Here is a 22,559-nt window from a genome sequence, read left to right on the forward strand (position 1 = left end):
TGGGGTTGGTGAGTTCCTTTAAGATGCTGAAAAGCTCTTTGCTGTCGTTTGCGTTGTTATCCAGCCGATCTTTGAAGGAGGATCTCTTTGCTAATTTGATGAGGTGGTGATGTCTGCGGATGGCGTCCTTGTGGGCTGCGTGGTTGCCTGAAGTGAGTTTGTGGAGCCATATCTTCTCCAGTTTCCGGCATGCGTGTTTGGAGGTCTGCAGCTTGTCGGTGAACCAGGTGGCTCTCTTGCTGGCGTGGTTGTTGGAGGGTTTCTTTAGTGGGGCATGGGTGTTGGCGCAGTCGTCGATCCACTGTCTGAGGTTGCGGGCTGCGGTGTCTGGGTTGGTGGGGTCGGTGGGTGGGTTTTGGGCGAGGGTGTTGATCAGCTCGTCTTCGGAGACTCTGCTCTAGCAGCGGCGAGGTAGCTGTTGGGTGCGGTGCTGCTTAGTTGGTTTATTGAAGGTGAAATGAACGCAGCGGTGGTCGGTCCAGTGGAGTTCGGTGGTGTGGTCGAAGGTGACGTGGGTGCCTGTGAAGAAGACGGGGTCCAACGTGTGGCCAGCGGAGTGGGTGGGTGCGGTGACGAGTTGTCAGAGGGCGAGGTTGGCGAGGTTGTCGATCAGGGTGGCGGAGTTGGCGTTGTTGTTGTTATCGAGGTGGAAATTTAGGTCCCCGAGGAGGATGTGGTCTGTGAAGGCGAGTGCGTGGGTGCTGGCGAGGTCAGCGATGGAGTCGCTGAATTGAGCTTGGGGTCTGGGGGGGGCTGTAGATGAGTGTTCCTCTGAGGGTGGTGTTGGGGTATGTGTGGATCTGGAAGTGCAGGTGTTCGGTGGTGTTGAGGGTATCATCTGCGTGGGTGGCGACTTTGAGGGTGGACTTGTGAACGATGGCTATTCCTCCTCCGATTCCATTGGCGCGATCCCTGCGGTTGATCTTGTAGCCGTCTGGGATGGATATGGCGATGTCGGGAGCCGAGGAGTCGTTCCACCAGGTCTCGGTCAGGAAGGCGACGTCTGGGGCAGAGGTGTTGAGCAGATCCCAGAGCTCGACGGCATGTTTGCATGCGGAGCGGGTGTTGAGGAGTATGCAGCGGAGGTTTTTGGGTCCAGTCCTTGGAGGTTTGGAGGCTCTGTCTTAGGTGAAGCTGCAGGTGTGGCAGGAGAAAGGTCCGTGAGTCCGTTTTCGGGCAGCTTGGAAGCAGGTGTGGTTTTGGCCGGCCTTGAGTGCGTAGAGGATGCTGGCTTCGTAGCGGAGTCTGGTGTTGTGGCGTTTACAGGGTCCAGGAGTTCTGCCGCTGTCCAGGCGCGGACGGGGGCAAATGGGCTTGCCTTTGGCGCGCCCGCTGCATGAGTCCGTTGCGCCGTCTCCATTAGAGGGGGATATGGAGGGAGGAGCAGCTGGGAGGTGGGAGCGGGGTGGCCAATGGGGAGCAGGGGGGCAGGGACGCAGGGACGCAGCGGCAGGAAGGAGCGGGAAACGGCAGGAAACAGGCAGGCGGCAGGGAGCAGGTACGAGGCAGCTGGCGGCCGTGTGGTGAAGATGGGAGCGACCTGAAACTACGTGTTTCGATGGGGGATGTGGTTAACAGAATATACGCTCTGATGATTTGGATGTCAAAGCCGTAGAGGCTGTTTTCAGATTTGAAATATTATGCTGCCTTTGATGCTGAAGATTTATATTTGGATTCTGCCAATTATGCCAACTTGTTTTGTTACCAACACTATGGCAAACATTTTCTGCACAAAGCAAACACATTTAGGAATGTGGTTAATTACACACAATGGGAACATTGTCCCGATCCTGTTGAAGGCAGCTCCAAAGCTCTTTTGAAAAAGTTTTCTTACTTTACTGATTTTAATCAATCCAATCCGCTGAGAAGTCCTCTTCCAAAGTGAGACTAACCCACACTAAATTATTATATTCAAAGTCCTTTATCGACCAATTGGCAATAGGAGGCTATGAGCTGTGGAAAGATACGATTGATCTTAAATCTGTTTGGGGTTCTAAAAGTTGGCAAGTGCAAGGCACTGAGGCTTTGCATCGTACATGTCTCATCCCAAACCATATGTTGTTTCTGAACTCGACTATTTCACAAACCACCTGCTTGGATTGGCTATGTCTAAAAAATTAAATGCTCCTTCTATTCCTGATTTGGTATAATACTCCAAATAGAATAATCACACCAGTAGGTCCCTTAGTGATTTACAGACTCTGTTACAAAATTTGTCCTTTAACATTTCCAGTTTGGATCCCTAGGGCTGGCTGTTATGGCAAAAAAGTGGCTAATCATACCAGCATCATTTTCTGGGTGTCACGATTTAGTCATATAGTGAACTACAAATCCCAGAATGCTTGTGTAGTCCTTTGTCTCTGTCTCTACTTGCCTAAGTCCGTTTTCTATATATGTCTGCTCAGCGCTTGCCGCGGTGCTTGTCACCTGTGTTTTCTCGTAACTTTCTGACTGAGCCTTGAGGATTTTGTACATGCCCTGGATTGTGTTTGCTGACACGGAGTCGAGAAACTTTTCTCCGCGCTCGCTTTATTGGAGTGTGGACGCCAGGACCAGCGGAGAGCAGCGACGGGGAGCCGCGCTGACAGAGAGCCGCGCTGGATGCTGGAGAGAGAGAGAGCAGCGTCGGGGAGCCGCGCTGACAGAGAACCGCGCTGGAAGTAAGCAGCGTGGTCCATGGATATCGGCTGTGGAGCCGTGGGGTGAGCTGGGGTTCAAGTTGAGCCCGGATTTTGATCGCTATTGACTCCAGTGACGGACATTAGTCCATATGAATTCTAGCGGTTGCTAGATAGAAGGGTGTTTTTTGAAACTCTTCTGTTTATGTTTGCACTACTATTATTGACATTTGTTTTCGTGGCAAAGGTACCTTGCTGAACATTTTGTGGAATTCCCATGAGCTGTTGAGTGGCTCGGATCCAGAACTTTGTAACCTGGTGTGTGCTTTGAGCATAACTTTTGGAACCTCTTTTTGGATCTTGTTGATCTTATGGTGTGGTACACCAGCTGGTGGTATCACTGAAGAGTACTGTAGAAGTCTTGTGCTACTTTACTGATATAGGATTCTGGGCAAATCCTTTTTTCTTTTCTTTTCTTTATTTTTTCTATTTTGCCTTCTTTTCCATTAAGCAAGAGTGGAAGCCTCATTGAGTAAGTGCCAGTCCTCCTATTTAATACAGAAAAAGACAGAGAGTGGGAGGGCAAAAGGTAACTGTCTTGTTCTTGTATTCCTGTGCAGGTACCTATTTACAACCTCTACGTTTGGCGTGTTTCCTGCTGTCAAGTCCTGTAGATGGTTTCTGGCTGCCACATCTTTATATTTTATTTATCCACTTTTCCCCTTCCCGGGGTGGGGTCCTATATGCGAGTGCAAGTTTTGCGCTCGTCTGTAGTACCGTGTCCAGGGAGGAAGGAAGTTTGCTTCAGCCTCGCTCCTGCTGTACCGGATGTCCAGGTTAGTCAATCTGCCTAAACACGACAGAGTGACAAGCCCACGTTATACTACAGCCTAAGCGATGGAGACTGAGAATGTTTTAGCATCTATGTTAGAGGCCCTCAACGCTTTACGGGTGGAGGTAGATGCCGTCAGAGGGGAAAATCATGAAATGAGAAAGGAAATGGGTACTCTACGTCAGGAGGTAGCAGGAATGGCACGTACCAGTCCTGCTGGTTTAAGAGGAGCCCATTACATTAAAGAAGCTACTTTCCAACCTCCGACGCACACTCAGAACCCCACTATACAGGGAGGAGGGCAAGGGCCTTCTACTATTCAAGTAGTACAACCAATTCAATTGCCTCTTGCGCCTCCAGAACGGTTTATGGGGGACCCTAAGAAATTCGGTACCTTCCTGGGTCAGTGTAGGCTAAATTTTTTATGTAAGCCAACGGTACTCCCTGATGACCACTCCAAAACAGCCTTTATGTTGTCATATTTGGGGGGTAACGCAGCTAGTTGGTCATTCCCGCTCATTGAAAGGAAGGATCCCGTATTAGATGACTTTGAGGGGTTTTGTGATGAGATGCGTAAATTGTTTGATCGTAAAGCACATATGCTGTCATTAGATAGGGAGTTGATTACTTTAAAACAAGGATCCCAAGACTTGTTGTCTTATATTACCAATTTTAACCGTCTTGTTGTTGAAACTGATTGGCCAACCTCAAAGAGAATCTCCTTGTTCTATCAAGGATTGCGAGGTGAATTAAAGGATGTATTGGCGCAGGTAGTCACGTTGCCTACCACCTGTGAAGAATTGATTGACCTCACAGTTCAGCTGGATCATCGATTACAAGAACGCAGGGGCGACAAACATCGGTATGATTTTCGGTTTCCCATGGTAAAACCTAAGGCTGTTGCAGAAAGCGCTACAACCTCCGATACCCCTGAACCCATGCAAATCGGAGGTGTAAGAGGACCATTATCTCCAGAAGAATGCACTCGCAGACGCAATCTAAAGCTCTGCATGTACTGTGGGAAATCTGGACACTTCATTAGAGAATGTAGAGCAAAGACCAAAGGTACCCGTTCTCTTTCCGTGGTGGAACATCCCCTCAACGTGGCGGGAAACGAGAATGCTCAAGCGAGTCCCAGACCCCTTGCTTGAGCTCAGACACCGAACCAGAGGTCTATCATGCCGTAGCCAATACGATGCAGCCAGCGGTACCCCACATGAATGTCTGCGTTACAATACAATGGCCAGGTGGTCAGCCTGTGATGGTACATGCCATGTTGGATAGTGGAGCAACAGGAAACTTCATTGATCTGCAATACGCCAAAAGACTTGGAATTCCTTGTATCCAAAAAGAGACCCCTGAAGCTGTGAAGGCCGTGGATGGGTCTGACTTAACTTCCGGGCCAGTGTGTTACCATACAAGTCAGTTGGTGATGCGAGTGGGACAAAATCATCATGAATATATAGCATTCGATTTGATAGATGCCCCGCAGTTCAAGCTAATTTTGGGAATGCCCTGGTTAACTTTGCATGATCCTGTTGTTAAGTGGGCTGCTCGTACTATCACCTTGAGTTCCGCGTACTGCAAGGACCATTGTTCCCTCCCTTGTATCCATGAGACCATACACGTGGAAACCCCCGCAAGCACTCTAGCAGGAGCAGGAATACATCTCGAAGTGAATGCCATCTCTTTTCTTCCTGAGGTGTATAGCCAATATCGAGACGTCTTCGATGAGAAAGAAGCCAGCAAACTACCCCCTCATCGGGATTACGATTGTGTGATCGAGTTAGAACCTGGGGCCAACATTCCATGTAGCAGAATATACGCTCTCACAGAATCAGAAAATGTTTATCTTCAGGAGTATCTAAAGAAACTCTTAGCCTCAGGTTTCATACGTCCCTCCACGTCTCCAGCATCATCTCCTCTGTTCTTTATCCCGAAGAAAGAAGGGGGCTTGCGAACCTGTATTGACTACAGAGCCATCAATAGGGTAACCAGGAAGAACAGATATCCTCTTCCATTAATACCAGTGCTATTGGATCAGCTGAAGGATGCGACGATCTTCACCAAACTAGATCTGAGGGGGGCATACCATTTGGTGCGGGTTCGTCGTGGTGACGAATGGAAGACTGCTTTCCGCACTAAATATGGGCTCTATGAATATCAAGTGATGCCCTTTGGCTTGTGCAATGCCCCGGCGGCATTTCAATATTTTATGGATGAGGTGCTGAGGGGTTTATTGGATGTATCATGCATAGTTTATATTGATGACATCCTTATCTACTCTGCCACGCAGGAGGATCATGTTAAGCATGTAATGGAAGTAGTACTGGAAAGGCTCCAACGGCACGAATTATACGCCAAATTGGAGAAATGCTTGTTCCATGCCACTGAAGTAGAATTCCTCGGATACATCATTGGCCCTAAGGGATTACAAATGGATCATAAAAAGATTCAAGCCATCACACAATGGGAATCACCAGGTACTGTAAAAGCGTTGCAGAGCTTCATTGGTTTTGCTAACTTTTATCTGCGATTTATACAAGGATTCTCCAGGATTGTACAGCCGTTAACTCTTCTCTTGAGGAAAGGAGCTACGTTCAAGTGGACTGAAGCTGCAGAACAAGCTTTTCAAACCCTGAAAACATGTTTCATTTCGGCACCCATCTTACGCCATCCAGATGCCAGACAGCCATTTGTGTTGGAAACGGATGCATCGTATTTTGCTATCGGAGGTGTATTATCCCAGCGGAATCCGGATACAGGCCAGCTGCATCCAGTAGCCTATTTCTCCAGAAAACTGTCTTCTAGTGAGGTGAATTACAGCATAACTGATAAGGAGTTATTGGCTATCAAGCGAGCTTGCGAAGAATGGAGACATCATTTGTTGGGGGCAAGACACACCGTGGAAATCTTTACAGACCATAGAAACCTTCTCTTTTTGAAGAGTGCAAAGGCTTTAACACCTCGCCAATTGCGGTGGTCGTTATTTTTCTCCGATTTTGATTTCATAATCAAGTATCGTCCTGGCCCACAAAATGGCAAAGCGGATGCTTTATCAAGACCTGAATCAGTGCTAAAGAACCAGCCTACAGAGATGGAAGATCCCCCCTTTCTTTTACACAGAGCATCCTTCAATCAAACAGCAGCAGCGGTTGTCGGCCCTGCAGATTTCCTGAAACTAGTCGAAGACAAAAGTAGCCTTTTAGACGCACAAGCCTGGGTAGATAAGGAGCCTCTGCAACGGCAGAAGAAAGATAAACTCCTCTTCAGAAACGATCAGTTGTTCCTACCAGACCCTGAAGTGCAGAGTTTAGTCCTTCAATGGACCCACGACTCATCTTTGAGTGGACACCCAGGTATACTCAAGACTTTCCAGTCTACCTCCCGGTATTTTTGGTGGGAAACCATGCTGAAAGATATTGAAGAATACGTTACCAAGTGTCCCATATGTATCCAGGCTAAAGCACAACATCAAAGAAGTACTGGATTGTTGCGTCCTATCCCTGTTCCTCCCTATCCATGGCATACAGTTTCTATGGACTTCATAGTGGAAATGCCTATCAGTTTCGGCAACAACACCATTCTAGTGGTGGTAGACCATCTCACCAAAATGGGTCATTTTATTGCATTACCCAAATTGCCCACCTCAGGTGAATTAGCTATAGTTTTTCTGCAGAATGTAGTACGGTTGCATGGGCTTCCTTCTGTTCTAATAACGGATAGAGGCACTCAGTTCACTTCAAAGTTCTGGAAAGCATTATGTGAAGTGATGAAAATAGATGCTAGACTATCAACGAGTTACCATCCGCAGACGGATGGTAAAACAGAAAGACTGAATCAGACGTTAGAGCAGTATTTGAGGTGCTTTACATTACAACAGGAGGAAGAGTGGAGGACGTTATTGTGGATGGCTGAGTTTGCCTATAATAACACAACACACTCTTCGTTAGGATGCTCTCCTTTCTTTTGTCTCACTGGGTATCACCCCAATTCTTTGCCATTTGATCAGTTATGCCCCTCCTCTCATCCCTCCATACAACAACATCATGCCCATCTTCGATCTGTTTTGAAGTCAGCCAAAGAGCAATTGGAGGCAGCCAGAAACCGTGACAAAATGCAGGCAGACAGAAGGAGAACCCCAGAACCTTGCTATGTAGTGGGAGACAAGGTATGGTTGAGTACTAAATGCTTGAGAGTGAAAGGCAACACACGTTTACAACCAAAGTTTGTGGGTCCCTATCCCATCGTGGCTGTGATTAATCCAGTAGCCATGAAATTAAAGCTTCCTTCTTCCTGGCACATACATCCCGTTTTCCATGTGTCCTTGTTGAAACCCTATGTCCAAGGGACAAGAGCTGTAGCGAAACCTCCGCCAGTTAGAGTGGAAGGGGACGTTGAGTATGAAGTTAAAGCCGTGCTGGATTCCAGAAGGGTGAGGGGAGCCTTACAATATCTCATTGATTGGAAGGGGTATGGCCCTGAGGAGCGTTCTTGGGAACCTCTTAGTAACTTGCACTGTCCTGGGTTGTTACGGCGTTTCCACGCTACATTCCCTACGAAGCCTGGTGGACCGCCGAGACGTCGGTCAATGAGAGGGGGTTCTGTCACGATTTAGTCATATAGTGAACTACAAATCCCAGAATGCTTGTGTAGTCCTTTGTCTCTGTCTCTACTTGCCTAAGTCCGTTTTCTATATATGTCTGCTCAGCGCTTGCCGCGGTGCTTGTCACCTGTGTTTTCTCGTAACTTTCGGACTGAGCCTTGAGGATTTTGTACATGCCCTGGATTGTGTTTGCTGACACGGAGTCGAGAAACTTTTCTCCGCGCTCGCTTTATTGGAGTGTGGACGCCAGGACCAGCGGAGAGCAGCGACGGGGAGCCGCGCTGACAGAGAGCCGCGCTGGATGCTGGAGAGAGAGAGAGCAGCGTCGGGGAGCCGCGCTGACAGAGAACCACGCTGGAAGTAAGCAGCGTGGTCCACGGATATCGGCTGTGGAGCCGTGGGGTGAGCTGGGGTTCAAGTTGAGCCCGGATTTTGATCGCTATTGACTCCAGTGACGGACATTAGTCCATATGAATTCTAGCGGTTGCTAGATAGAAGGGTGTTTTTTGAAACTCTTCTGTTTATGTTTGCACTACTATTATTGACATTTGTTTTCGTGGCAAAGGTACCTTGCTGAACATTTTGTGGAATTCCCATGAGCTGTTGAGTGGCTCGGATCCAGAACTTTGTAACCTGGTGTGTGCTTTGAGCATAACTTTTGGAACCTCTTTTTGGATCTTGTTGATCTTATGGTGTGGTACACCAGCTGGTGGTATCACTGAAGAGTACTGTAGAAGTCTTGTGCTACTTTACTGATATAGGATTCTGGGCAAATCCTTTTTTCTTTTCTTTTCTTTATTTTTTCTATTTTGCCTTCTTTTCCATTAAGCAAGAGTGGAAGCCTCATTGAGTAAGTGCCAGTCCTCCTATTTAATACAGAAAAAGACAGAGAGTGGGAGGGCAAAAGTTAACTGTCTTGTTCTTGTATTCCTGTGCAGGTACCTATTTACAACCTCTACGTTTGGCGTGTTTCCTGCTGTCAAGTCCTGTAGATGGTTTCTGGCTGCCACATCTTTATATTTTATTTATCCACTTTTCCCCTTCCCGGGGTGGGGTCCTATATGCGAGTGCAAGTTTTGCGCTCGTCTGTAGTACCGTGTCCAGGGAGGAAGGAAGTTTGCTTCAGCCTCGCTCCTGCTGTACCGGATGTCCAGGTTAGTCAATCTGCCTAAACACGACACTGGGTTTGGCCTGTGGCTATACCTATTCTGTAGGCAAGCTATGTCAGAACTGGCTCAAACACTCCACTTTAGCATCAGTTAAGCTTCATTTGTCTAAATTGACTGACAATGTTGATCTGAATGACTTTGTGAAAGGTCCTGCAGCACGCAGGTCCAAAAGATGGATTTATGCTGTTTACAACGAAGTTTGGAAACTGTCCCAAATTGAAGCTGCTTCTAGGTTAAGGGCTGTTGACCAAGCTAATTTAGAAAAAGTGCTTGCAGTTGTAGATAATATCATTAACACACTTTGTCCCGGATTTACACATTAGATAATATTGTTTCATCTGTTTTTGATATTGTGCAAGATGAAGTTTCAGTTTTGTACCGTGGCCAAAATCAATTGTGTTCTATTATGCAGTCTGCATGGACTTTACAAACGTTAAAGGCTGGAAAGGTGCCTTGGGACTATATGAACACTTCTTCACTATTCCTGCCTTTTAATTTGACTATTAAACAATAATTTATGTCAATGAAAGATGCTACATTTTCACTATTGCATAATGAAAAGTTAGAACCTTTACCATTTTCTGTGGCCAAAACAAATTCTGCAGTTTGGCTTATTCATGGCTTAATAACGCTACCTTTTCCACTGTTTAAATTCGAAGCGTGTATGAAGCACTATGCCATAGATAGATATGAACCATTGGGTAGCGCATATCTACATGAGTTTGGTCTCTTCCGTTCACCTATAGGTGTCTGAGGGAGGGTAAAGAAGTTTTTTTGAAAGGTGAAGATTGTTATGTTATGTTATGTTATGTTAAAATAAACTTATATAGCGCACGGCTACTCTAAAAGAGTGTCCCAGCGCTTTCCACAGGCGGCTCCGTGTGTAATAACATAACAAGAAAAGACTAATACAGAGAAGAAAGAAAAAAACCCAGCCAAAGGAACAGTTAAACATTGAAAAGCCAAGTCTTCAGGCTCTTCCTGAATTGAAGCAGATTGGAGGTACTGCGTAGCGCCAGTGGCAGAGAATTCCACAACTGGAGCGCCTTGAAGCTGAAGGAACGGCCCCCAGTCCGCGCCTTCCGTACACGTGGAACCACGGCAGTAAAAAGAGATTCAGACCGCAGTGAGCGGGCAGGGCGATAGAAGGCCAATCTACGCCGTAGATACCCAGCCCCTGAGCCAAACAGGGCTTTGTGCATCAACGTAAGGGATTTGAACATAATCCGCTTACGGATAGGCAGCCAATGAAGCTGCTGCAGCAACCCAGAGGCTCGTGACCGCCTATGCAGGCCAAAGATGGCACGGGCAGCAGAGTTTTGTGCCACCTGAAGGCGTTGGACCAGGTAATCCGGGAGGCCAAGAAAGAGGGCATTGGCATAGTCGAGCCGGGACCCGATAAGCGCCTGCACTGTAATCCGCCTATGCTCCGCAGAAAGCAGTGGAAGAAACTTGCGGAGCATCTTCAGAATGCCAAAGCAGGTTCTGGCCAGACCCAGGATGTGCGCTCTCAGTGACAACTTATTATCAAGTTTGACGCCAAGATTTTTAGCAACCGCCGATGATTGTGCGGGAGGGCTCATTTCAGATGGCCACCATTGCCGCCACTCAGGATCGGTGACACAGCCGAAGAATAGGACCTCCGACTTACTGGAGTTGGCCTTCAGGTTGTTGTGCTGGAACCAATCGAATACCCTGCCCAAACAACCGCGAATACTCTCTCCATCAAATGGTTGATTTTTACCACAGGTGAAGAGGAGTTGCGTGTCGTCGGCGTAGGACACGATCTGGGCCCCGTAAGCCTCCACCGCCGCCGCCAGGGGGACATAAAGATGTTAAACAGCGATGGGCTCAACACAGAACCCTGTGGAACCCCAACCCCCAAAGGCGGCATCTCGGCGGAGCTCTGGGAGACCCAGATCGTCTGGCGGCGGCCTTCAAGGAAGGATGTAAACCATTGCACTTCCACACCTGATAACTCATTGGTCTGTAGAAATATACAATTGCAAGGTTCGTGTAATTCAGAAGCCTCGAATTTGGCCTGTATTTTAACCCCTTCCACGCTCATGACGAGCTGGGCTCGTCATGGCGTAGCCTCCTCGCACGCTGATGACGAGCCCAGCTTGTCACGTAAAGTGCGGTTTTAAAAAACTCAGCACAGGAGCGGAATTGGTGCAGCAGTGATGGTGTTAAAAGGTACACCTGCCCCGGCTATTACCCCTACTTTCACGTTGTTAGCAAACGATAGTTATTTATCATTGAATAATGAAGATTGCTATAGTATGCTGGCAGGGATACCGTACATAGTGACTGTCTCCCAACTTGTTGTCTTTTGTAAGAATGTGCTGTTTCCTCCTCCGCTTGGGAAGCACAATATATCCATCTAGCCTTCCATTCCAACCTTGAAAGCAGAGTTCAATAAAATTAGACGAATAAGGGCTCTTTTGTCTCTAAAAGAAGTTGCCCTCACATCTGCACGTGAAACATTTTTACTTCACGAGGCTAATACTCATACCGAGGTACATGCATTACTAAATACGGATCTCCCCATCCATTTTGGGGCGTTGATTCACACTACATTCAATGCCTCATCGAACTCGAGCTTGGTGCACTTTTTTAAAGTAGTAAGCTCTGGCCTTGTGACTTCATTCCAAACTATATTTGGTGTGATACCAGCATTTTTACGTTCTATTTTTCCAGCCTCTTTGGCGGTTTCCCGTTAATTCTTGCCTTGGCTGCCAGTGTTCTGCTGTTAATTTACGTGCTCCAAAATGGTTGCACATTCTGTGCCCCACGGCGACCTGCCTCGGCTGCTCCAACTTCATGATTGGATGCTTGAATACTATGGATCGCTGCCTCTGGCTACTTTGAGTGTGGCGTATGGCTTATCTTTCCCGTTTTCGTACTTTACATGCGTGCAGCCAGTTTTCCACTGCCTGGATTGTCTCTGGATTTGTGTCTCTGCAATACGGTGTCTCCTAACCCGGATTATGTTCTACTAATGAGTCCCTTAGTTGCCCATGAACTAGACTGTTCTGGTGTCGGGATTATGGCCTGCGCAGCAGCGCATGGAGTTCTAGGCAATTGGAATATTTGGACTGCAGCCCATCACTTTCTGGCACGCAGTTATTTAGAAGAACACCTGAGTTGTCCTCTGATGGGTCTAGAGGCACTGGCCGTTGAAGAACATGTGTGTTCTTTTCCATTAATAAATTGGATGGCTGAAATGTTCGCTGACGATAACAACGATTTCCTATTGGAGGCAATTGCAACATACTGTGCCTGTACGCTGTTGGATTGAAGTGACAATTTTTTCTGCTTCATAGACACGGACTGGACTCATGAAGTTTTTTCCTTCATTTTTTTATTCTCTACCTATTACTTGTGTTTCACACTATACACCCCTGTTGGGTTTTCAATTTTTGTGATTACTAATTCGTAATTACTCCCAATTATCCAGTTTGGTGAACTTTTTAACTTGGTTCTGTCTAATTCGAACTTGAACTCTGCGTTCCAAAATTGCCCCCACTCCGATCAAGGGAGGGTGTAGTGAGGGCTGGGCCTTATTGCGCACATTGCTATGCGAGCATAGGCTTATTATAAGTTTAAACGCTGTTTTGTCTTTTGCTGCTTTTTGCACACATAGATGTTGTTGTAAGTTAGGCTGCGTGAATTACTTCACATGAGAAAGGCTTGTTTTCGGCATCCCTAGACTTACATCGCGACCCTAGTCTGCACAGTGAGTGCTAAAGCCTCCAAGGTTATCATAACAAGGTTGCTGTTGTTCGGGCTGATCGGCTCATGTTTTAGACATAACATACATGCGGTTGCGAGCCAACGGAGATTCTGGCACCTTTTAATATTGCACTGTAGGCATGTTTTTAGGCACTTGGAAGAATCCTGTATTTCCAGAGAGACAGAGAGCTTTTGCAGATCCCGATATGATTCACACCTGCTGATCTTGAAGGTATGGGGTCCCCCACATAAGCCTAAGAGACCTTCTGTATTTTATAAAACATAGTTCCTAGCTAGGGAGGGTGTTACACTATCCACTATAAGACCTGTTTTTACCTTCATTGTAATATGATTTCTTCTTTTGTGTTTTATGGAATTGTAACAATGCTGATCATATTATTTCTAATCATATGTCTTTTTATGTTAGCAAAGATACTGCATCTTAGAGCACGTTGTTAAAATAAATATTTTAACCTTTCCCATGTCTCTTTTTACTCCTGTTGTGGACGAGTATGAGAGTATAACGAAAGTTTGTTCTTGCTTCCCACCATTCCTGAGTATGACATAAGTCGCATGTTCTGGGTTGTTTAATCATTGGTTCCTTTGCTATAGGACAAAGAGCTAATGTGACACTGATGCTAGCTGGTTAGGGTTTCTAGGCGCTGAGGCAAATTCCTCTCCTAACGCTTCCACTACAAACTCTTCAGCGACTCTGTTCAACCTCCTATTAAGGCTTCTCCGTGGTTACTCCGGATGATACTTACCCGGCACCTCTGGGCATCCCACCTGGTTCTTGAGACCACTTGTTTCTTGTATAATGTATCTACCTGTTTTTTTCTTTTTTGTCATCCCAAATGTATCCACCCCTCCCAAGTCTTTTGTATTTCACTTGTCAATCCTGTAAAGCACTCTGATACCCTCATGGATCTGGTTCGCGCTCTAAAAAACTCAAATATATAAAAAAACATATTTATATAAATGAACTGTAGTGCTGGACACTTCTGGACTTCTTTATGTGGGCCAGCCTTTCTATTTCCACCCAACACTGGTGTCCCTGCAAATTCCTTCGGCTGCCCTTGTCCTCCAGCGGAATTTTACTAGGGCACTCTGCCTGAATGGGTCCTGGTGGAGCAAGCCAAACTCATGTCTGATTTGGGATTGTGAGACATACTACAGAATCACAAAGAGTTTTTTACAGAGGATCATTTGCAAAATGTTTAAGGTTGCAGCGTCTTTTCTTTTAAGCAATTACCAAAGACATAAGATATTCAATGCAAGAATTTTACTTCCACGACTTAAAGGAGATGAAGCGTTGAGGTGTTTTGTGTCTTGTGTTTCAAAGTTTTAAATGCAAACTGCAGATTATTAGCAATGGCTCGTTTAGATTGGAGATGCAGCTTGTATATCAGATGGGAATCTAGGTGGACACCGAGATACTGATAGTTCTTGACCAATTCTAAATTGCTACTGTCGGCCCGCCAGGTGAATTTGGACTGCCTGTTGCCACTGTAACATCTCAAACAAAGAAACTTTGTTTTGCCATAGTTCAAGCTCAGTCACAGAGTGTTGGTATACCCCAATAATTGATCTAATTGCCATTGCGGACCAAATGGTGTTTGGCTCAGGAGGATGATATCGTCGGCAAATTGCCGACTTATAATTTGTGCATGGGCCAATCTGAGCGAATCCCCCTGCACTAGGGCCAGGTGGCTGTCAAGGTTGGCCATGAAGATATTAAATATACAGATTGCAATGACACACCTCTCTTTTAAGCCCATGTTTGTATAGATTTTTTTGGTGACTCTTTGGCCGTCTCCTATTTTAATTTGAACCCATGTGTTGGAGAATAGGTTGATTATAGCCTCCAGCAGTTTCACTTGTACACCCTAGCTTGCCATGTTTTTCACAGCAGGGTCCTCAGGACTTTATCGAAGGCTTTAAGGGCATTAATACAGGAGCACAGCTTGCTAGATTTGGTGATTTCTTGTTCAGCCAAAATGATGACCACCAACAAGTTTGTCAAAGTGCTCATTCCTGCCCTGAAGCCAGGATGGATTTTCAGGATTATGTTTGAGCAGTAGATCCAGTCCGCAGTCCTCCAAATCAATATGCAAATTTGAGGCACAGATCTTGGCTTCTTCGTCTGTTGAGGTGATTAATCCATAACTGGACAGATTTGATCATTCACCCTATTTATAGATAGGATGAAAGAAACTGCCACGCCACGATTCCAGAATAGAGTTTGATGGCATGGCATAATTAAAAAGAGGTGTTAAGTGCAAGGACCAGAAGCAGACATCTTATTTAAATAAGTTGTTTGGAAGGCCGTTGGGCCTTGGTGCTCCATCTTACTGAAGCCTTTTTAATGTTTGGGCTACCCTTTGATCTCTGTTCAGTATGTAATCTGCCTCTGGCGTGAACAAGCATTGCTGCTTCTCCCGGGTAGACTAGCCAGACTCTGCGTGTGGTATCATAAATGGGGATCTTAGTCCAATGAATTATGAACTGCAGCAATGTGTTCCGTAATGTCAGCGTTCTGGTGCCAATTCTGTCCATTTATCAGTTAGTATATTTCGGCACAGAATAATTTGGAACTCGTTTGCTTACTTGCCTGTACCAGTTCTATCCTAAGGGCCATACTGAAATTTTGTTTCGCTGCCTAGATTGCTTTTTCGTAGGTTTGTTTTATTTTGGCTATTTTGCACAGTGAAACCTGACTGGGTTCACCACCCCACAAACGGGGACTCCTGATCTCTCTATTGAGTTGTTTCTTCATAGTATGGAATTGGGTTGTATGTTGGAACAATGACTTTGACTACCTTTACAACAAGGTCTTTACAACGACTACATCTTAACCACGATTCTTGCCTTTACTACACATTTTCATGGTAAAGGCATGCATTGTAAACAGCCCTCAATGGTAATGTTACAATCGCCCTCCCTCCCCCTCTGAGTCCTAAAGCTACCCCAAACCCATACCCCTAAAACCTACCCCAACCCCCACGCTATAAAAACTACCCCAAACCCCATCCCTTAAAACTAGCCCAAACCCCTCCTACCACTAAAAACTAACCCAAATCCTTCCCGCCCCCTAAAAACTATCATATAGCCCTCCCACCCCCTACGGACTACTCAGAACCTTCCCACTAGCTAAAAACTAACCTGAATCCCTCACACCCCCTAAAAACTAACTCAGACCCATCCCACCCCCTAGAAACTACCCAATACCCCCACCCCCTAAAAACTAACCCAAATCCCTTAAAACGACCCTAAACCCCACGACCCCCAAAAAACTACCACGAACCTCCCCACCACCTAAACACTACCGCGTATCCCCACAACCTAAACACTAACCCAAACCCCTTAAACGACCTTAAACCCCACCACCTATAAAATCTATTCCATACTCCTCTTACCATCTAAAAACAACCCCGAACACCTCCCCCTCTAAAAACTACTCTGAACCCCTCCCACCTCCTAAAAACAACCCAAACCCCCACCCCCTAAAAGCTACCCTGAACCCTTCCCACCCTCTAAAAACGACCCCATACCCCTGTCCTGTTTATGTCCTTCTCTCCTCTCTCCCCGCCTATCCTGATCACAAGACCGACTTAGCCTTAACCACACACATGCGTGGTGAAGGCTACGTCGTTGTTCGGGCAAGTCGTTGTTCTGGAGTCATTGTTCCAGATGTTTCACATGGAATTGTGGTGTGAACAATTCTTCTGCACTCTAATACCTTGATGTCTTAGAGGTTTTGTAGAAAGGAAAGTTTACAATAAAATTGTAAACAAAATTCTCCCATGCCTGTACAAGAGAAAAACCAGAATGAGGGATCAGCATTTCCCACATGAGGTTGTTGGTGATGAAGTCCATAATAGTCCCTGTTGTTGTGTCCTTCCATGTGAGATTCCTCAAATTGAACGCCTGGGATGGTGTCGATAGGGCTTTTGCTTCTGGGGCTTAACCCCTTCTATGCTCATGACAAAGCCGCTCCGTCATGAGCCTCGGTTGAGCTGTGCTCATGACGGAGCGGTTCCGTCATGGCCCGCTCGGCGCGCCTGCGCAGCGCGAATTCCGCGCCTGCGCTGGACGTTCCATTGAGCGGGCGGGGCCATGACGGAACCGCTCCGTCATGAGCACAGCTCAACCGCGGCTCGTGACGGAGCGGCTCCGTCACGAGCATGCGAGCGCCGCTCGGCCCCCTTAGCGCTGCGGCGGAATTCCCGCAGCAGCGAAGGGGTTAAAGTGGAGTGATCTCCAAAGTAAACATTTGGGCAAAATAATCGTTATCTGATCTTTTTTATAGCAAAATTGGTAAGTCCTGTGAACAGATCAGGCTCAGCCAGAGAATATCTAAGGTGGAGCGTAATCCGTCTGTGACTCTAGTGAACGCTGATGGATTATCCAATGGACTTCGCCGATTGAGTATATAGAAACCCAAGGCATCTAAGGGTGTTATGCATGACTAGCCTTGTAGATCCCTTCTAGTTTGATTTCCAGGATATGATTTGGCAGTTGGACATCTGAGCTTTGGAGGAGATTGATTATTAAAATCGCCCGATACTAGTGGAAAGCTTGTGGATGCATGCATTCAAGGCTTTAAGTAGTCCAATTAAGGTAAGGATATTATCGGGTTTGTGCTTAAGGGATGGGTGGATGCATACATTTACAATTAATAGGGTAGTATGAGGATCCACTACAATCTTAACACACTGCATCCATGAGAGACCCACGTACACTTCCTCATGTGTCCACAAGATGTAATTTGAGATGTAAATCACCATGCCCCCTTTAGTTTTTCCTGGCTTAGCCTCGTTTTTTGCGGCATTAAAATATTCCTTGAATCCCACGATTGGTGTTCATGACTGCTAGCAGTTTCTTGCAGAAGTATAATCTCATAGTCCGGTAGCAATGATAGAAATTTGTCCTCGCCCACCTGGGCCAAGTCCATTCACATTCCAGGCGCAGGGTTCAGCATGGTGACTTTTGTGCTGATCTGTCAAGAAGCGGCCGAAAAAGAGGGGTGTAACATATACGTCATATAGGATTATTTGCTCTTCGATACAGAAAAAAAAGCAGAATGGATTTATACCAAACGTCGCATAAATGTATAAGTCAAGGAAGTGCCTGTGTCTGGTCTAAAGTCATCCAGTAGTTTTTGAGAAATATGTGACTAAAAAAATGTTGGGTGGGCATAAAGCAGTTTAACCAGTGCTTTATTTGAGACGGTGGATGCCTGAGGGCCCCACTGGCACTCATTTTTAAAGACCGCACTTATTTTTTTTCATTAAACATTTATAGAGGGATAAACACACATAGGGAAAGAAGAAGAAGGAGAAGGATGGAAAAACCACCACAAATGGGAAACATCCATTACACTGCAGTCATTACAATGCACTACCTTTGCAAAGCAATTGTTACAACGCAACTGCCTTTACGTCCCATGCCATTACAATGGATGCCATTACAACGCATGTCACTACAAGGCATGACATTACAACGCATACCATTACAACACATGCCATTACAACGCATTATAAGGTAAGTAATGGAGATTTTTTAGTTTTAGGGTGGGTATGGGTTTTGGGGCAGATGGCAATAGTAATTTTTACCACTACACTATCCAACACATTCCCTGCTGTTGCACTCACTGGAGTGGGAATAGAAGCTTTTACCCCTACACTATCCAACTCTTACCCTACTTTTACATTCCCTGTAGTGGGAATCGTAATTTGTACCCATACACTATCGAACACTTCTCCTACTGTTGCCCTAAAAGTATTATGTGTTGCAATGGCATGCATTGAAAATCATGCAATGTAATGGTAGCTGCGATGTAAAAACTGCGATGTAAAAGCATGCATTGTAATTGCTTACGTTGTAACGTCATATATTCCCATAAATGGAGAACTCTGCAAGAGAGAGAAAAATGTGTAGGTTGTGTCTGGTAGTGGATTACAGAGGCATGAGGTAGATTTAAGACTACCAGCCTTGGTGCTGGGTGTGCCGTCATTTAATTGCACAGGCACGGGCTTCTGAGACAAGCTTTGGCATCTGTATTCTTTCTTTTAAAAATTAAACACTGGGTTTGCTATAGAGCTATCTAGGGCAATTGAATTGTAGGGGCACACTGTTCCTGTATGCACTCTATAAAACATTTCCCATCACTTTACAGACAAAGAAAAAATTCTGCATGAGCAGGCGATGCCAACTAACATTTTACTTATCACACAGGAAGGCAAACATCCCCACATAGACAAAAAATTACATACCCATTTAGCCTATAACAGTTCTAAAACACCAAGATGTGGGTATTTGACCACTACTTAGAATTCAAGAAAGTCATAGAGACACATCTATTGGTTTGTTCCACTGTCAACCATAAGACATTGTAGGCATTACAAAAAACACTGTACTTTTACTGGAATGTGTATCTTGAATTATGCCACTGCTGAGGTCTTTTATGATGCTGTCTTTTGTCACCAGTGATGTCTCCTATGATGGCTGATTAGCTAAACATAAATGAGGTCTAGCATTGAATCTGAATTAAAACCATGACAGCTCTTAAATAGAAGGCAAAAGGGCTACCAATGTTTTCCTTCTTTTTTCTTTTTTACATATTTGGGATCAACGTAGCCAGTCAGAACAACCATCTATAAAAGTTGTTGTCAGTGAATTTATTTATTCTGCATTGTCTACAGATGTGCCATTTGCCCTCTTCCTGTGCGCCTGTTGTAGCCATATCTAGCAGGAAAAGTGTGTACCCTATGACCACACCCTGGGACTAGTGTCCCCACTAATACCTGCATCATATTTGTCTATGTGCAGAAATCACTGGGCTAGACCCTGGCCCTATGCTCTGCCTAGTCCCTCTCCTCGCGAGGTAGGTTCACTTTATTATAAAATACCCACAGACATCTATCATCAAAGGCCCAATGAGGCCAGGGGCATCCTGCAGTTGGACTCCAGGAAACTTAAATCTACTCCATGAAATCTGTTTTATTATTTTACTTAGGACTACCTTCCTGAAAGACATACTCCAATAAGGTGACTCAATACGTAAATTATAAACTGATGACGTGTGCAACTGTCATGGCTGGATTTTCTGATTAGATGGGATCAGCCCCTAGGGGCCCCTCCAACCCAGCCAGAACGTAATCACATCCCTCCTCAGGATCATCTATCCAGGCACCTGGGTACCTACCTGAGGATGGGGAACTCGCAATATACAAGCTCATATTATTAAAAACACCACTAAATCTATAGGGATACTAAGAATACTGACTGATTACTAAGGATATCCATACCCTACACCACACTTATATTCACATCAGTTGGTCTCGCGGCCACCCCGACCCAGACCGGTCTACCCTAGGGCAGATATGACACACAATCCGGTGCGTCTACACATGGGCCTGCAGAACCCAATGCTCTCTTTTCCAAACGGTTCGCAATCCGGCAAACCTCCACGCCAGTATCCTCCCTGACGCTCTCACTTATGCAAGCCACAATCCTGTGGGTATCCACACTGGTAATCCTCCCCAGCGTTCTCACTAACGCCGCATATCAACAACGACCACATTCCTATGAACACCTTCAGTTATATGTCTATTCACTAAGGGTCTGCTACTACAATAACATTATGGAATGGTGTACTAACTTGGTCCCTTAGTTGCAGGTCTCCTCTCTCCCTCACTATTACTTACCTGATCAGGGGTAGCATCTGTTCAAACAGTAATACCTACCAGGACAGAAGATTACCCTCACTGTATGGGGACAAAGATATACACACTATGTGATTGAGTTATTTCTTGATTTAAGCGCTCCTACTCCCTTCTGATCCATCAGTGGCTCAACGGCAACTGGCTAGAAGCTAAGATAGCTTTATCATAAAAAAACTCATGCACACTAATTCACTAATTAAAATGGGGTCATTTATTGTAACAATAATAAAGTACACATACACAGATCTGTAACTGACAAAGACTATAGATAGAACACACCGCTGAAAGGGAAAAGATTAGCAATGCAAAAGCCTAGGGAAAAAAGATAAGATTAAGATGCAAGTGTGATTAGTTCAGACTACCTCACCTATTAGAAGGAAGATTTCTCTCTGCCTCTGGTGGGATTAGGGCTCTCTCTGTCTCTCCCTCCTTCACCACATCATCACGTCTCTGGTTCAATTGCTCCAGCTGACAGCCTTCTTTGATGCTCTCTGCACTCTATTCTCTCTCCTCATCTTCAGCAATTGTCTGCCTTCTTTCTCCTTTCCAGAACTGCACTTTATTCTGCAGCTCCAGCAGACATCCTGTCCTCTCTCTCCAAGCTGTTCTGAGCTCCAAGCTGAACTGAGCTCCAGGCTGAACTGCACACACGCTGGAATGAACACAAAACTGAACTGAACACTCCTCCTCTCCTGTAGCTCGCTAATATGGATTCCTCCCCCTTCATGGAAATTTCCAACAGAGGGCTGTCTCCTACCGAATTCCTGTGCCAGCTCCCAGGCTTCCACGCAACCGCAGTGCGCATGTGCATGTTACGTCTGGGCCCAAGAGAAAAACACATTCCTCGGATAAGAAGCGGTCCTAACTGGATTTTCCTCTAGCACACAACAGCCTTAACTATAAACATTACCTTTACCCTGAAAAGCCTCTCAGCTCCATCAAGATGGAGTCCCTCTAGCTCTAGGCCTGTAGGCCTGAAAGGGATGAAATGCCCCTTAGCTCTGCCAGAATACCTACATAAACCATACCAATGTGTCAAGTATGTCAAAGCCAATAGGCAATAGACAGGTTAGAGTCAAGAATAAAGGATCTATCATCATATTAAGCAGCTATCCTCTTCTAGGTCTGGAAGAAAGGGCTTAAAAGGGCCAACACAGGCTAAGAATAGATGTGAGCAAGACTAAGATCTATATCACTGCTAAATAGAGCCAAAAACTCTGCCATAACAGCAACTTACAAGCCATGTGCTCGAATCCCATGCTCTTGTCTGGCACAAGCCCAGAAAATTGAATTCGTATAATAATATCTATCAGTTACATTACTTTAAAGATGTTTGTTTGTAACAATATTCAGCTCTTAATTATTAAAAACTTGAGTTCCACCTCTTACCCGCCAGGATACTCACATTTCCATGTCACAGAATCGCCAGTTTCTGTTAAGGCTCAGAATGGTCTCCATCTCATCTTTAGTCAGTTCAAAATCAAATATCTGGAAATACCAGGAGAACAATAAATTGGGTCAATTGAGCAACACTGAAGAAATGATCAATAAACTGCTAATCACAGAATGATCGATACAATGTCTGGTAAAGGTTATATCACTGCAGTTTTAAGTGGTATCCATCATGGCATTTGGGTCTCCTTTACATGTTCAATTTAGAACTGGTCATTTAGCGATGACTGCATCTTAGAGAATAAGCAAATCATGCACTACACATTAAAAAAAATGAAAGTGGTAGTAATTTGCAAAGACATCACAAGAAGGACGGACAAAGATATGTCTTTCTCATTCATAAGTAAAGATGGCGATCAGTTCATGTCACGTTTGTACTTTAAATGAGAAAATGAATAGGAGCTTCAATCTTTCCCTAGT

At 45.4% G+C, this 22,559-nt stretch overlaps 1 pseudogene across 1 annotated transcript in view; it reads right to left on the minus strand.

Annotated features, from left to right (window-relative positions):
• LOC147734738 (aldo-keto reductase family 1 member B1-like) overlaps nt 1–22,559 on the minus strand; it is a 236,662-nt pseudogene that overhangs the window by 22,326 nt on the left and 191,777 nt on the right. Inside the window, exon 9 of the transcript XR_015307537.1 lies at nt 22,093–22,175. The product of XR_015307537.1 is annotated as an aldo-keto reductase family 1 member B1-like (transcript). The remainder of the gene's footprint in view (nt 1–22,092; nt 22,176–22,559) is intronic.

Source organism: Lissotriton vulgaris, chromosome 1_2 (genome assembly GCF_964263255.1).
Source record: "Lissotriton vulgaris chromosome 1_2, aLisVul1.2, whole genome shotgun sequence".
In the NCBI taxonomy this organism is placed as follows: domain Eukaryota; kingdom Metazoa; phylum Chordata; class Amphibia; order Caudata; family Salamandridae; genus Lissotriton; species Lissotriton vulgaris.